At 37.8% G+C, this 16,554-nt stretch overlaps 1 protein-coding gene across 9 annotated transcripts in view; it reads right to left on the reverse strand.

Moving 5' to 3' along the window:
- LOC117231917 (serine/threonine-protein phosphatase 2B catalytic subunit 3-like) overlaps nucleotides 1–16,554 on the reverse strand; it is a 151,301-nt gene that overhangs the window by 119,124 nt on the left and 15,623 nt on the right. The window lies entirely within an intron of this gene.

Genomic DNA, 16,554 nt, shown 5'->3' on the forward strand with positions numbered 1-16,554 from the left:
TCGTTAACAACTCGTGGGGGCTCGGTTGAATTTTCAAGCTGGAGAGCACGCAGCAGGCAGAAAGCAGGAAGTTGGCCGTTCGATGGATCGTTCTTCGACCCGCGGTAATGAAATTGGAGTGGCGCTGTAGCCGGTTGGCTTTTAATTAAATGGCCGGCCGAGCGCGGACTTTTGTGTCCTTTGTCCCCTGCGGCCGCAGCCGCGAACTTGAGAGGCGAAACTACCGGGGGCGCGTCGCAATTTCCTCGATTTATGTACCTTCGCGTACTACCCTCGCCTCGAATCAAATGTTTTTCGTGGATTTGTCAACGAACTACGACACTGTACATCGAAATTTCTTGCCGAAGAGACGGCATTGGTGAAATAACGAGGAAAGAGGGACGAAGTTTATTAAAGGCGTTAGGATTGAGAACGATGCGAGCCTTTGATTTATTCGGACGAGGAAATGGAATATTATCGCGAACCTTCCGCCATGTACTTTTTATCGCGGCTATTTTTTCTGCTGTCCTTGCAATTTTTATTCGGAGAATCTTTTATCCATTTTTATTACTCGGATCCCTGTTTTAGTGGACTCACGATGCAACTTCCTTTTTTTGATGCCTTTGCGCTACTTTCTCTGCTGCTGTAAATTCTTCCCTTGTGACGTTTTCGTGGGTTTTTTTTACTGTTGTAATTCTACCTTCTAATGTTCCAATGTTTCGCTTTTTTATTGTTAAAACTCCTCTGTTTCTCTGTTAACCCATTTTTGTGTCTTTGCTCTACTGCGTTTATTATTGATAACATTTTACGTCGTTTTTCCTTATTACGAAAATATTTCTACTGATGTTTGTTTTTGTACTGTTCGTTTTCTTGCTGAAGCGTCTCCATTGACATCTTCATGCATTAACATCTTTTATCGTTAGAATTTCCATTTTCTATATAATCTCACGCCATCTGTTTTCGATGGCTCGAGTTCATCTTTTTCGTGCTCTTGCACCTTTTCACTCATTTGCGCGCTTCTATTGTTAGATCTCTTCCCTCGGAGATGTGCTCATTATTATCGTAACTGCGTTTCTGGAGCACGTTTTTTAATTGTCAGTCTTGACATAGCCCACCAATAAAAAACGCATGATTCTTTAATTTAACAAAGAGCCTCGCTCATGGCGGAAGCTCTCATAGGTTTCATTACGATTATGAAACTTACGTCAACAAAATACAGGAAACTTTGCTTTCAGAAAATGTTTCTCTTTCGACAACTATTTCAATAAACCTAGGTGTGTGCAATTTCTCGAACGAAATTTAACTTTCAACCATTAAACGTTTTAATTATTTCTTCTGTATTCGTACATTTTGAAAACGGATAAAAATTTCCATCGAAACGTTTCTGTACGCGATATACATATGTATATGTACTCATATTCATCACGCCACCCCCATTTTCGTTTCGTCCTTATTCGAACCGCAGTCAACCGGCGGCGAAATGTAATCAAACATTCGAGGTTTCAGACAGACGTCAGATAAAGCGTAACAATTCACGATTGAACCCCGGAAATATCCTCTGTTTCATAGAGAACCATGGAACTTCAAATATATGTCTATCTCTTGGACTTGGAAAATCTTTCTTTTTAGTTTTTAATTATTTTTTTTTTTGTAGCAGAAATTTACTTAATTTTTTTGAAGTGTTTCATTAAGAATCTTTCCTTCTAATTTTTAATTCTGCAACAAGAATCTATTTGATTCTTCAGTCCTTAGATAAAAATCTTCGAATCTTCGACTTTTAATTCCTAAGCAAAAATCCATTTAACACTAACCAGACTCGGTCAAATGGCCGGTTTCAAAATTTAACTTAAAATTGTACAATACTCACTGTTACTTCTTTTGTTCGCCTAACTTGACGTAAGTTCTTATATTAAGAAAACTTGTGAAATGGATTAATCAGATAATGCGATTCTTCGATAAAAACCTCTCCTCCCAACTTTTAAGTTTTTATCGAAAAATGATACGCACGTGAAATTAATTAACGAGAATTCTAACAATCGTGTTTTAAAGAAATACATTTTTTTCTGTCGTTTCACGCATCGAAATCACTGAAATATTGTACAGATTCCTGGCGAGTTCGTATTTACTTTATTCGCAACCGAACGTTATCGTGAAAATTGATTCCACTGGGGATTTAAATATCGACGCGGAAAAAGTTCCAGGTATGTAACTACACCACGAGACTAGCCACACGGGACCGTGAAACTTTGCATCATCATTTTTCTATAATAAATAGCAGGTTTATCGATCAATCTTATTCACGCTTAATGAATTGTTTTCGTTTTGAATAACGATACTACGGTTGCCAATAATTTAGTGACATGGTAATTGTTATATTCAATCACCGTCAATTAATAATTAATTACGAAAATAAAGAACATAATTAATAAAACGACCGTTGACATCGAGCAACGTATAAAATCCACGCGTCTCAAAATCCATTATCATATTGATGGTAACCATATTTTATAATAAATTTAAATGTAAATGCGTGAACGTTCAGAAAATTACGTTTCCTCTTCGACGAACGTAAAGCAAACGCATTCTAAAAATATGAGCGGAGAAATCGCTTTAATATTAAATTGATCGAATTTACCCACGAGGTATCGATGCTCATAGAGGAGGAAAGTGTCGATTGTTGTATTGAATTTAGCGCGCAATTACGCCGGCGCAACATTGCGATCGGTTTACTCATCGAGTTTGTAACGAGTACAGTATCTTTCGTCGCTCGTTAATTAAAACCCGATGTTCCTTCGCTCGCGTGTAAAACGATCGTCCCCGTTCAATTTAATCATTGACGAAGAACGACGAAGCTTTGGCAAATTTTATTCTAGTATTTCCAATTGTTTTACGATGAAACAGAAACTCGAGAGGTCAGAGGAGAAAAAATTCTTCCCTCGTTATAAATTCCATATTTTTACTGTATCCACCAATTTTATATTCCATCGGAGACCTTGATTTTTTTCATTTTTTCCTATTCCTTATTATACGTTATTCTTTCTTATATACGGCATTAAAATATTTTTCTGCAAATGCTAGTTCTTTCGAACCTTTTGTAAATCCTCGTTTTCCTTAAGAAACTTTCGAACATCAGCATTCTCTTTGTATACTCGTCAAACAGATACCGTGCTTCGTATTAACGTTTCATGTAAACGCGTCTTTCTATCCAGCCTTTCTTTGCAAACTGTTTGCCGCTTCAGCTTCATCCCCAACTCGTTGAAAAATACCTTTTGCAGCTTCGGTTCGACCGTTCTCGCTTCGTGTGCATCTTTTACGAGCGGCAAGTCGTGATTCGTTCTCTTCTATTCTATTTCGCAATTTCATTTATCGTCGATCAAAAATTGATCCTGTCTCCGGCGCAATCACCAAGCAGAGCACGCATATCTGTTTCTATATCGATTTTCGAAAAAAAAAAAAGAAAAAAAGAAGAAACGGGAGGAAATGTGGCAGCACGAAGCGTAATAGCGAGGCAACCTTGGGAGAAAAATGCGGAACTTCGATTTGAGGGAATTGCTTGCAGATGCGGGGGACAATATCGGAAAACTAAGAATACGAAAATCGATTGCTTTGTTCGAACTCTATCTTTAATACTCAAACGTTTGCTTCAAGGCGAAGTGAAGCATCGAATGTTTCAAAATTGCACGCAATAAAAGAGAGTTTCATCGAATTTTTGCCTACGTTATATTTTCGACTCTTCAAAGTTTAAACGGTCTATTCGCCGACGAAATAAAGCACGGACGATTAAAAATTTCTGTACCGTACATTTTTACGTACTTAAAAAATAAAACACCTGGATTATTAAAATTACATTTAACGAAAGAAACCGAAATCCCTCTTCTATCCTGTTGAAACTAAATTTGCTTTCATTTAAATTTTATTTCTACAGTGCACGGGCTTTACCTATCTACGAAATGTAGTACGACGGATTTCTAAAATTACATTCAAGAGACCGGAATTTTTGTCTCTTTTAAATCTTCATCTCGATTTTATTTCTAACGTATGTTTCTAACGAACATTTTACCTATCTACAAAACGAAGCACTTGGTTCTCCTAAAATCGTATTTAGTGTTTTTAAAACCTCCGTTTAAATTTTATTTTCTAATTTATTAGAATAAATTTAAAGCGATGTTTCTATTCGTAAACGCACGAGAACGTTGAAAATAATTTCTACGTGTGATACACGACATTTGCGAGGCGTGGCCCACCTGAACAACAAACTGCCCTAATTGTTGTCAAAATGGCATCAATCGACAACTCTAAGTTGATCGTTCACCACGCTCAAGCATCCTCCCATTCACACGTAACGTTCAGCGTGCTCCAACTTGTACAGCTTACGGTGCCTACCTAGAAGATTAGGTTAGTTATTACCAACTGTAAAGTTAGGACGATACCTATCTTAACCTATCACCCTAACGTTGCTTAACGTTATGATGATGTCTCTAATTGCAAGTTGAAGCAAGCTAAATTTCGCGTGTGAATAAGAGAACGAGTTAGTACGGTACACGAAGCCCGATCAGCTTAGAGTTATCGATTGATGTCATTTTGACAACAATTAGGGCAGTTTGTTGTTCAGATGGGCCACGCCTCGCAGTAATCACATACAGCAAGCAAAGATTATTTTCGGTTTTCTAACGAGTACACGAATAAAACCTTGTTTCCAAATTTTTTACATTTCTATTTTTATTTTCAGCTCTTTAAAATACATCCAACGAGCATTACCAAATGGAACCATTTTTAAACTACATTAACTGATTACATTATTGTGCACTCGCATAGAAAGTGGCACACACAAGAAAAGACTACTAACGAACAAATAATTGCTAAGTTGATTTAATTCTCTGGGGTCGTCGGTCTCGTTTTCAATAAAATACCGATATTGTCATCGAAGATGAGTCTCGGTATAAAGTTTGAAGACAATAAAACGAGTAAAAACGTGTCTATAATCAGATTTCAGCTTCAAACAAATATATCAAGTTGAATGAAACTTTGCAAAAAAAAAAAAAAAAGCAGAAACAAAAGAATGAAATGTATAGAACCTGAGAAGAAATGCTACATTGGAAACTAATATAATAAAAAATACACGCTGATACTCCTTGCAGTCACTATACACGTCAAACGAAAGATACGAACACCTTTGCTATCCTTTCCCACAAACGTGAAACATCGTTTGCCAGGTACTTGGCTGGTAAAATTTAATTTCAAGAGGCTCGAAAGTAGCTAACCAACCGGACTATCCAGGCGGACCTGGGCTGACCCAGAAACGAAGAGAGGTCGGGGGGTTATCCGACGTGTTCGTTAAGAGATATTTATTCGTTCCGGCCAATTTTTCCTCGAAGCTCGTTCGCCTGTGAAGCGATGGCCCCGCGGATAACCGCCACCAGCAACTCTTAACGTCACTGGACAGGCAAGAGGAGCGAACAATCCTTCTTTCTTCTTTTTATTCTTCCTTTTCTTTCCTCCGCCTTCGAGGTCTTATCTTTCGTTAACCGTATCGCAACGATGGAATACATGCACCGTCGCGTGTCCCGTTGCAAGTTGCACACGAAAACACCCGGCACGAGAACGATGAAAACGAATTATCGCGGGCAAATGCTGTCTCGCCCTCTATTCGCTGCTTTCGCGGGATTTATTCCTCCCGTGGGAAACCGTTATCAAGCATTCTAATTAATAAACTGTTGTAATTAACAAGAACGGTCGGGTTCTCGCGAGAATTTTGCCCGAGTGGCTCCAGAGTGGATTCAACGATTGAAAGACGAACGAAGTTTAAATTGTGAGTTTGGCGCGACGAGTAAAAAACGGATGCGTTCGTGTTTTGTGATTTTCCAAGGGAGATGTTATTTTCTGCTACTACTTCCTTTAGGAATTTATTAATTACATTTCATTGATCTGTAAGCAAGTTCAGTTTCGATTTTAGCGAACGTAAGAAACGACGCACTTGTAACTTAACTTTTTAGGAATTTATTAATAAAAATTCATTGATCTATAAGTAAGGGCAGGTTTGATTTTAGGGAGCGTGAGAAACGAAGCTCCTGTGACTTGTGTTTTTGAAAAATGAACAAGTGAATATTATTTTCTACTCTTTTTTTAGGAATTTATTAACAAAACTTCATTGATCTATAAGGAAGCTCAGTTTTGATTTTGGGAAATGTGAAAAACGATGCACGATTTATATTTCTCGAAGATGGACATGTGGATGTTATTATTTTGTGGTTTCTTCTGAAGGGTAAAATTGAGTAAATTTGATCGATCGATAAATAAGATTAATTTTAATTTTAGGATGCGTCTTTTGGAGGAGTTAGCTAATTGTATTCTCAGTAGATTCGACAATTTCTTGGTCGAACGAGTCGCAGTGCAGAAATTTTTGTTTCCAGAAATTCCCATTCTTCATTGAGAATTGTCCAATTTCCTCGAGAAGCGACGCGAACGAAAACTTTGCAAGCGTTAACGCGACGTGTCTCTCGTCGATTGCGCAATAAATCACTCGATGATCCGCCGACACCGCGGTCGAACTTCATTTCCTCTGTATCCTTATTTACGAGCGTCGCTGCTTCGTTTAAGTACGCATAAATCTCGCCTCTTGGCTGCCACTGTTCTCTCAGACAACTCAACTTGGCTTGATCCTTGACAGCAACCAGAATCGCCTTAATAAACGAACAATTCCGTCTGAGACACGATCGTCCGATCATTTCTCTTCCCTTCGATTCGTCTCTATGAAATCTTCAAGTTTCGCGTGAGGAAGGAAATTAATCGGTTAATCTGGCAAGAATCTTTCGAAGTAAAATTCCTCTCTTGGAGAAAAATTGTCGAAACGAGATGTCATTTCATTTTCTCTCCATTCCGATTTCATCTCAATTTCTTTCACCTCGAGATCTTCAGGATCTACGAACAATAATTCGTATAACGTAACTCTTCCTTCTTCCTAAATAGCAAGTAGAAAAGATCGTTGTAATTTGTCAAAATTTTTCCAGATCAAATACATTCCATCAGTTAGATTCGATAATTAAATAATTTTTTACATTATTTCAGCTATATCATGTCTCTTTATATCATCATTCTTTCTCTACTTTCCTTTCCTACGTCGAGAGGACGATTATAGTTACAAATCGTTAAAAAAAAAAAAAAGACGTACGTTTTTTATATTAGGTTATATAAGGTGATAATAAATGAACAACAATTTCTGTTTTATATTATTTTGTTGAATTAGGTATGATCCATTTCATTATATTTCTATTATTATGTTCGTAATAATTCAATAAACTAATATAAAACAAAAAACATTGTGCGTCTATTATTTGCTTATAAAACGAAAGAAACTTTTCGGACAACCTAATACCAAGCTTAAAAATAGAGCATGTCAAAAAAATGTACTCTGATTACAAAACAGAGATAAGAATAAAATTAGCGGCTACTAACAATTGGGAAATTATTCCAAATTCTGAACGATTAACAATTTAACGATGAATGCTATTATCTATTCTATGAATAAATGAATGTTATGTGCCCGCTGTATAATTTGCAAATGTTTGTCAGCTTCTATTTAGAGCGAAAAACGGGAACGTCGATCAATATCCCCGACAAGGCACACGTGTGCTGCTATTTTATAGACGTTGCCTTAAGGATGCTTAGTGGAAAATAGAGGCTTCGTGTTATATTGTTTCCTGTTGCCTCGTCGCGCTCGTCTCAACCATAAGATCCCCTTCGATACGGGGGAATATTTATCAAAGCTTGGCTGTACCGCAACGCCACTCGCAGACGTATGAAATCTTAATGCGTGTTTGTATCAATATTCCGTGTTATCGACGTTTTCCTACAAGAATCTTGCACCTTAATACATCGTAAAACACCGCCATGAGAAAGCAATATATGTTGCATCGTTTTGCGTAGGAAATCGCCCACCATATTCCAATTATTTTTCAAATAACCAAGAGTGTTCTTTCCCCATGGTGTTTCCTTTCTTTTTCCTTTAATTTGTTGCGTTCGATATTTTTAAATGTTAATTCAAATCTTCGTCGATTGATTTCGTTGCAAACATATTCGTGGATTATTTATTATTACATACTATATTATTATTGTATTATTATATTAGCTAAAACTTTGGTATTACCAAATGTTCTATCCGACATCTCAAAGATTAAGAAGTTAGAAATTCTATCGATTTAGAAATTGTTTAGTCGGAAATCTCAATCAGATCGACTTTTCATCCTCTACTATGCAAATTAGTTTTAGAATTTCAATGCGTAAGGTACTGACTAATCCCTAATGAACTATATTTTATGCATCGGAAGATTGCAATCACAATTATATCTATATCTATTGTATTATAAGTATTATATTTTTAGTTATATTTTAGTAAAATTGTAAGCGAACCTTATAAATTAAATTAAAAAATCTTTTTAGATAGAGATAATTCTTATTTTAATATGTTGCTACCATTAGTTTCGTATTAACGATACAGATAATATGTATACTAATTCAGAATTAAAGAATCTTTTAAAAAAGATTTTCTATATATTTGTTTACTTATTACTCAGATTAGTTGTTTCATTCCCAAATCACTCACTGCGTTCTGATGGATGTTTAACGTACATATCAAGTATGAGAAAAGAAGTATATGATGTATTGGGCGTTGTTTGTTTTATTCTTTGACTTTTCTGTCATCGTAAAGATGGATAACTATTATCGAATATACCCAGCTTTATTTATGGCAGATAGGAAATTTAGTATGGCGATATTTTCCCGAGAAAAGGGCTCTACTTTAGTCGAAATAAATATTCTCTCGTATTATATATCTCGATCCCCTTTGCCAGTGTCGTCGGGACGAGTAATTACCGTCGAATAAAGTGTGCGTTTATGAGTAACAGAAAATTTACTGACCCAGCGATGCTTTTATGCGATCTTGCGAGAAGCGCGACGCCTATAAAATTCATTTTATTTTATTCCTTAACGTCTTTGCTATCTTCGACGTCTATCGTCAAATAAATTACAGAGATAAAACTGCAGAAAAATTCTGTCTCCATATTTTAATTCCTCCAGCATTTCATACCGAAAAAATAACTTCAAATTAAATTCCTTTTTACTTCCAGCACGCGTTAATTGAATCGTGTATTGAACTATTTCAATGATGCACTTAACAACTTCGGAAAATATGGAGAAAAATAACACGAACACGTTGAACGTGCATATGTGAGAAGATTTAGAAAAATCAACCGGTTTAACAGAAAAAAGGGAGAAGAAAAAACAACATCGAAAAACTGAACTGAAAAGATCGAACCAAGGAGAAATAATTTTATCACAGGCAATACATTCTTATTCCATTTTCGTTGGAATTTTATAATATTACGTTCTTATAGTCATCAAAGATTCGCCAATCCCGTTAAACGATTAATTTCAACTCCATAAAAGTTTAATTTAACCCTAAAGTGAATTCTTTAAAATTTCCATATTTTCTTGAACGATTTTTATTTTCAAGCGAAAACATAACGAAATCGTTTTCGCTTTAGAATTTACGCGATAAATATGAAAATTTCAGAGTGATCTATACATTTGTCGGATAACCGCACAGCGTTCCGGTTCTCTGCAAAGGACAAAGCTAGACAACGTTGCGAAATGATTAAATTCACAGGTTCGATATATCGTTGACACAGAGCGAGATTTGAAACGAAAAAGAAATTCGAAGCGATCGGCTGTCGAAAACGTAGAATCTATGGGAAGCGTGGTCGTGACATTTCGATAGTTTGAGCAAGATAAAAATGTAAAACCTTGGAGGGCGCAGTTTGCCACGAGCAGCCGGCCTTTTCTGCCCGGATACCAGGCTATTTCTGTTTCTCGATTCCCCGTTAAAACTACACGGTCATTCGATCGTGAAGCAAAAAAATTTTATTGGGCATTATAGAGCAACAGCCGAGAGACGCGTTCCGTGTTTATCGTTTCATTTCCGGGCAAGTCGGATTCGTTCAAACGATCTCCCATTCGTACGAAACGGATCGCTGGCAAAATCGAAACGTTTTCGAGATGACGCCAATTTTTTTACGTCGCGTTACGTGCTCTCTAAGGGTTTTCAAAATTTTTTAAAACAGAGATTAATTTTCTAAAATAAAAGCCTGATTGAAATTGTTTTGACAACTACAGAGAAACTAATATATATACATGTAAAACAATAGAGCTGAAATCGATTTTGTAATTTTTCTTCCTTGGAGCTTGAAACAGCTTCACGTGTAATACAGCTTGTTGAGACACACTCGAGCATACTTAAATTCTAATATAAAAAGAATCTAAGCGACCAATAAACCGTGAATTTTCTTCAAAGATATATATAGTACCAGCTCGTCTCTTCGTAGATACGCCCTTCGAATCGATTTTGAACTTGTCCTTCTGCCGTATTCTTTTTTCTGCTTTATCGATCCGTCAAAATTCCAATACAAAAGAAAAACTTCCCCTTAACCTCCATCGAAAATATAATATTACCATAATTCGCTAGAGATATAGCTGGGAATGCTTAAAAATCCAGTCTATTATATCCATATAATCCATATAATTTCGAAAGTCATGAAGAGTAAAAAAGAAAAAGGAGGGAAGAAAAAGATTGGAAAGATACGGGAAAAATATAAAGATTTCCGGGAAATTAATTCCCGAAAAAAATTTCTAAATATATGATAGAGAAAATACGAAGCAAACCACTCGGAAAAAATCGCAAAGAATAACGAAATCGTGGAAATGTCGGAAATGCTTTAAAAATACCAACAAATATTTCTATGGAAAGATATAAAAAAAAGAAGAACTGAAAACTCTCAAAGATTCACTGAAACAAAAAAATTTTGATGAAAAATCATTAAAAAAACCAAATAAAAAATAATAATCCCCAAATGAAAAAGAAAAAACCTGGGAAGATACCGTGAAAGATACAACAAAGATAAAAGAAAAGGCAGTGGCTATTCGATTCGAAAGTAGAATCTTTCTAAAATTAATTCGATAACTCTCCCTATAGGGTGATCCACATCATGCTGCCTCGTACACGTCTCCTTGATCCCGTGGGAGGAACAAGGTCGCAGGACATGGCGGCAGGGGCCACGTGGCACAGGAAACTCAGCCTCGAGTCACGAACCGAGAAACCAGATTGTATCTCCACCGATCGGCCGTCATCCTTTTGCGTTTAATTATCGAGTGCCTCGACTCGAGGGAACAAACGTTTCCATTTCATCGTCGCGACGACCCCCGATAATCGGTTCGACCTGTTGGCGTGGAAACGACCCGAAAGCTCTGTCGATGGATCTATATTAATTTGGAGACATGCAGTCTCGTTAATTCGTCGCTACCGCTACCGAGGTCCATTGGGAAAAGAACGAATGTTTTTTCGGTTCGGTGGAATCGCAGTTGACTGGGTTTTGTGCTTTAAGCAGAGAATATTGATTCGAATCTGTTACAGATTGTCTTGTTTTTTTGTCCTTTTTTTGAGACTACACGAGAAAGGAGTAGAAAAATAAAATGGGAAGATAGGATAAGAGGAGGATGACGATTGTTGTAGTTGACAAGTGAAATAGATTTATGGAATGGATTTATGGAATGGATTTACGGAGCAAGACGGAGGAGGTCAGATTCATAACAGTTGCGTATTTAGCATTTTGCTTAATCACGAATCTTAATGGACTCGCGGTTGTGTCTCAACGCGAGTATTACCGGGACCAAGTGCTGCGACAGATCCAAAAATCCAAATCTAGAAGATAAATTAGCTGCGTTTACAGAAACATACGAGAATAAGAATATATAATAAGCTATGTGATGTTTATCTATCTACGTGCGTATGTTAGCAACCGCAGCTAACAAGGTTTGCGGCGTGTCTGTGTATTGAATAAATCAAACAATTCAAGAGGAGCACGCAAGTTGCTCGTGTCTTTAGACTTGGTTGGGAGTCGAGATACACAGTCGTACCATAAATTAGGAGTCTTCGAAGGGTCTCAACGGGCGTCATTGTTGGTGCTCAAAGTTGTCTAAACATTTCAGCGTCAACGGTCGAAACTTGGAAGAGATCTTCCAGAGCAGTCCGAGAGACCACCCTAGGAATTTGTAAAACACTTCAACCCCGCTTTGGCAGACGAGAAAAAGCTTCTGATTGGCCCGTTGTTTTCGACAAGCTTGTCGATGGAAAACCTCGGGGGACCCATAAATACGTAAAAACCCGCGATCTAATTATCAGTACATTGCACTTGACTGTCCAACGTTTCGTCCACGTGCCAGTTCACATTTGTTTGTTCGGGGCAGACTTGAATCACAAACATCGTCCGATCATCGTGAAAGTTAAACATCTGAAAACCTTCCCTTTCTGCTTAAAAATTTGTTTAAAGCTGTCCAAACATTATACGCATAATACGCTATACGATAAACCTTATATTCATTGCATCACGTGGAGATATGGCGACGTCAAGATTGTGTAACACCAAGTCGATCCTTGCCAGGCCGCACAGCGGTCGTCTGGTCTCTGGGAACGGATGGAGGTCACTGTGGGAGCGGTCGTATTGTGGAAATGTCGAAACGTAGGACAGGGAGCCAAGACAAACAAGAAGGCAACGGCTGTTGGTTGAGATTCACGATGGAAAAGAACGAAAGGAGAAGGAAGTACGGATAGAAACGAGCGTGAAACGTGTATCGGAACGTTAAAGCGATGGCAGAATTACGAAATGCCATGCCGGACGCGATAAATCCTCTGCCGAGAAAAATGACGCACAGAAACAACAGGACCTGGCCAAGACCATCGAAAAACGTTCAGCTTGTTGGGAATAGAATCAAGGGAATGATACAAGGTGGCTACCGGCTCGAGAAAAGCCTTTTTGGCGAAGGTGACGATGCAGGGAATATTTATAGAATCCTTTACCCCTGCTTTATGTAGATTTTTTTTTTTTTTTTTTTTTTTTTTAATAAGGATGGAGTTTCAACGATTTTTATGCTCCAACTCGTGATAACTTTTTGTTATTTGTGGTTTGTACTGCAGTCTTCTATGCAGCTTCTATTTTAGGCTTGAAACTTTGGAATTACATACTGCGTGATATCGATATACAGTGGCTGCAAAAGTATTTTTTATTTATTTCACGGCACCGTAATTTTTACGGTGATTATATGGTGGTTTAATGAGGTCTACATAAGTGTATTAAATTTTGTATCGCTAGTAGTAGTTCATACGGCTATAACAATTTGTTGCTGTGAAAATAAAATGTGCAGCCTGATGGACATATAATTTATCGGAAAATAACGCTATGTGTAAATACTTTTTCTAACCACTTTGTATGACGCTCGTTTGCACGTACAAATATAACGACTGATATTACTTTCTATCTATATCGTGCAATTATTCGGGAATATTTTTAATTAAATCAATATCGCTCGATAAATCAACGTGGCTGCGTAACATTATGGTGGAAATTCACAGTAGCCTAAATAATAACCGGAACGTTCGATCCTATCGAATCGAATAATTCTTCCAATCGAACGATCACTTAACTTGTGGGCTGGGCCACTTTTTTAAAATCAGAATCTTCTTCAACTACGGAATTAAAAATTAATAGCCGGTCGCAGATGAGACAAATCTTCATGCAGCTTCCGCGTTAATAAAACTACGAAACTGCACAAAAATATCTACCAATTACACTCTGACGCTGTGATACTAAAGTTGCAAAATTTCTGATAATACCAAACAACACAATTTCTAAACACAAACTATAATTACGAAAGATGTACTTAACTTTCCAAGTCTTAAAATATTCCAACCTACACTTCAACATCTCTACCTTCAGTTTCCTACAAATTTCCACTCGAATACACAATTCTATCCAAACTTAAGCGCATCCATTTCATCGATCACGCGAACATATGGGTTATTTCAATCTATATAACAACAAGTGGAATAGTAGAGGATAATGGAGGGGAGAGAGAGAGAGAGAGGGAGGGAGAGGAGAGTGTTGCTACATCTCGAGTGGGGAAAAACCGCTCGAATTGGTCTCTAATTGGAGATCCCGAAGCGTTAAGGAAGATGAGACGGAAGGAGGAGAAGAGCCATTAACGGCTCACGAAATAATTTCCTCCCCGCTGGCCGGTATCTCGGACTCGGCGCAATAACGACACCGAGTGCACTCGGAAGCGTGCTTGCATCTGCAGATAGGCAGTTCTTAATGGTGCCTCCGGGGAAGAAAGGGACGTTCAACGGGGAATTAGGGCTTGTCGTTAATCGCGACCATCCCTCTCTGAAGTTATGTAACATCGATATCTGGCGCTCGATCGCGACGTATTCGCGTTTTCGCGAATCTCGACGTCGACACCGCGACGACGAACATTTGCCTTTTTTCCGTACAGGGACATCGAAGCATATCGGATGAAATTGGGAAGGATAGCGTTGCACTTAGGCGAAGATTCGTGAATTTTTGTATTTACTTAGTGGAACAATAGCAATTTAATCGAGACAAGATGTCCGAATGTCAGGCTATTTAAGGGAGAAAGGGCGGGTAGGATGGTCAAAGCCAGATTGAGATGTGGAAACGTGGGAGAGGCGAACAAATATTGGAGGTCGGAACTGGAAAGAATGTGTGAAATCTGTGAGAGGAATATTGGGACATTGGAACTTCTACGGGAGAACTGAGCAGGGGTAGGAAGAATAGTCGTGAGCGTAGAAAATATTCTAAGGGATGAAAGATCGGCATAGATGGAGGAACGGTTAAGGAAGGTAGGAAGAATAAGGAAAGAGGAAGATAAAGAGAGAAATGGTGGGAGAAATAAGATTAAAAAGTGCAATAAGCGGACGATAGGGATGGCTGGCGGAGATAATAGTTTTAAAATAGAGAAAACTTCGAGCGTAGATTTTTACTATGTAGTAATCAGGTTAAGGATAGTATAAGAATAAAGTTTGGAAAGATCGGTGAGAAGATAGGATGAGGAAGTGTATGGTTAGAAGGATTGTGACCAAATCGCGTTGTTGATTGACCGCGAGGTTGAAGCCAAACAAATTATTGTTGTTGTCGTAGTAATTCGATTGGTTATCGTTTCTTTTCGTTAACTTGAAATTTGAGTTGCTATACGTCATATTGTATCAATAGGATACGTACTAGTATAGAATTATATCAACCCCTTAACCTACAACCACGGGCATAGCCCGTAGTATAATACGATGATCGGACCAAACGTAAATTCTCGAACGTAAATCGTAGGTTAAGAGGTTAATGTATTATAATAATGGCTAAAGTGATTTCTTTCTAATTAATTAATTTAATTTTTAATTAATTTGGATAATGATCCAATTGTTTATTGTTCTTGTTATTTGAACTCTATTAATTACTATAAATAATGTTGTATTAGTAGATACACTAACATAGGGATACATCAATGTACAACGACAGAACGATAAATGAAAGCAATGATAAAATTGTGAAAATCGTCGCATACTATGAAAACATTGGTACGGATATAAATCGTAGATATATATAAGTTGAATTGAAGTACAAGTGGCGCAGTAGAAACGGACCAACCGTGGCCAGACACTTCGTAGAATCAATACAATGTCGACGATACAATATGTCGACAATGAAAAATTCACTTTAGGAATTAGATGTTCTTATTCAACGAGTTGTATTTGATATCTGAACCCTGTTTGCGGTGTATATCTTACGTTTGATCTCTGTCTGCGTCCCAACGTTTCTACACACCAAGGAGAAATAAAATCTTCGAAATAGGGATTTCGAAAGAAAAATCTACCCCAGTCTATGTCTATGTTTTTAAAGAAAAATTCATTGAAATCAGCTCTCGTATGGTTCTAGCAAATCTACGAAGATAATCTACCGATGATAGTCGCCATATGGCTTCTGGATACGAGGAAAAGCGCGAAAGAAGTCTTAGAAAGGGGCGAAACGGCGTAAAAGCGACTGTTCCCGTCGTGTGTCTGCCGCGAATACCAATTTCTACTTTATGGCGATATACGCAGCAACGCGTTCGCACAAAGCGTCTCGTGAGACGAAAACTGGAATGGAATTCAAAGAGAATTCGATACCAAACAATGGTTCGATGAAACGCGAACATGTGGACGGACCTCGAAGCTTTATCGTTCCCTTTTTCCACGTTCGTTTCGGGGTAATGCGCGATACTTGATACGTATACCTGGTTCATTGGATTTTTCAGAGTCCCTTGAAATCTCTAGAAATCCCTCCCCTCCTTTTTAGGCTTTTGGGTCGTAGATATTGTTCGTTCGAAGCACCGCCAAAAGCTCGTTTCGAGTTACGCCCGATTTCACGATTATTTTATATCTTCTATCATGGCAAATATAAACTCCTTCCATTTGCAACCAGACTACTGGCTGACGAGGCTATTTTTCTATTTAAAATCTTAAATGGATTTATCGACCGTCCGACGAGACGACTTCCTCCGTCTTTCTTCTCCAGATTGGTCACGTAAATATTATCGCCCATCTATGTGAGTTAAGCAACGCCTTATGCAATGATATCAACCTTTTTTCCACCTCAACCAGCAATCTCAGAGAGAAGGTCTATGAAGCCTTAGCTAACCCGA

This window comes from Bombus vosnesenskii, unplaced genomic scaffold, assembly GCF_011952255.1.
Source record: "Bombus vosnesenskii isolate JDL3184/JDL3185 unplaced genomic scaffold, Bvos_JDL3184-5_v1.1 scf7180000013276, whole genome shotgun sequence".
NCBI classification, from domain to species: domain Eukaryota; kingdom Metazoa; phylum Arthropoda; class Insecta; order Hymenoptera; family Apidae; genus Bombus; species Bombus vosnesenskii.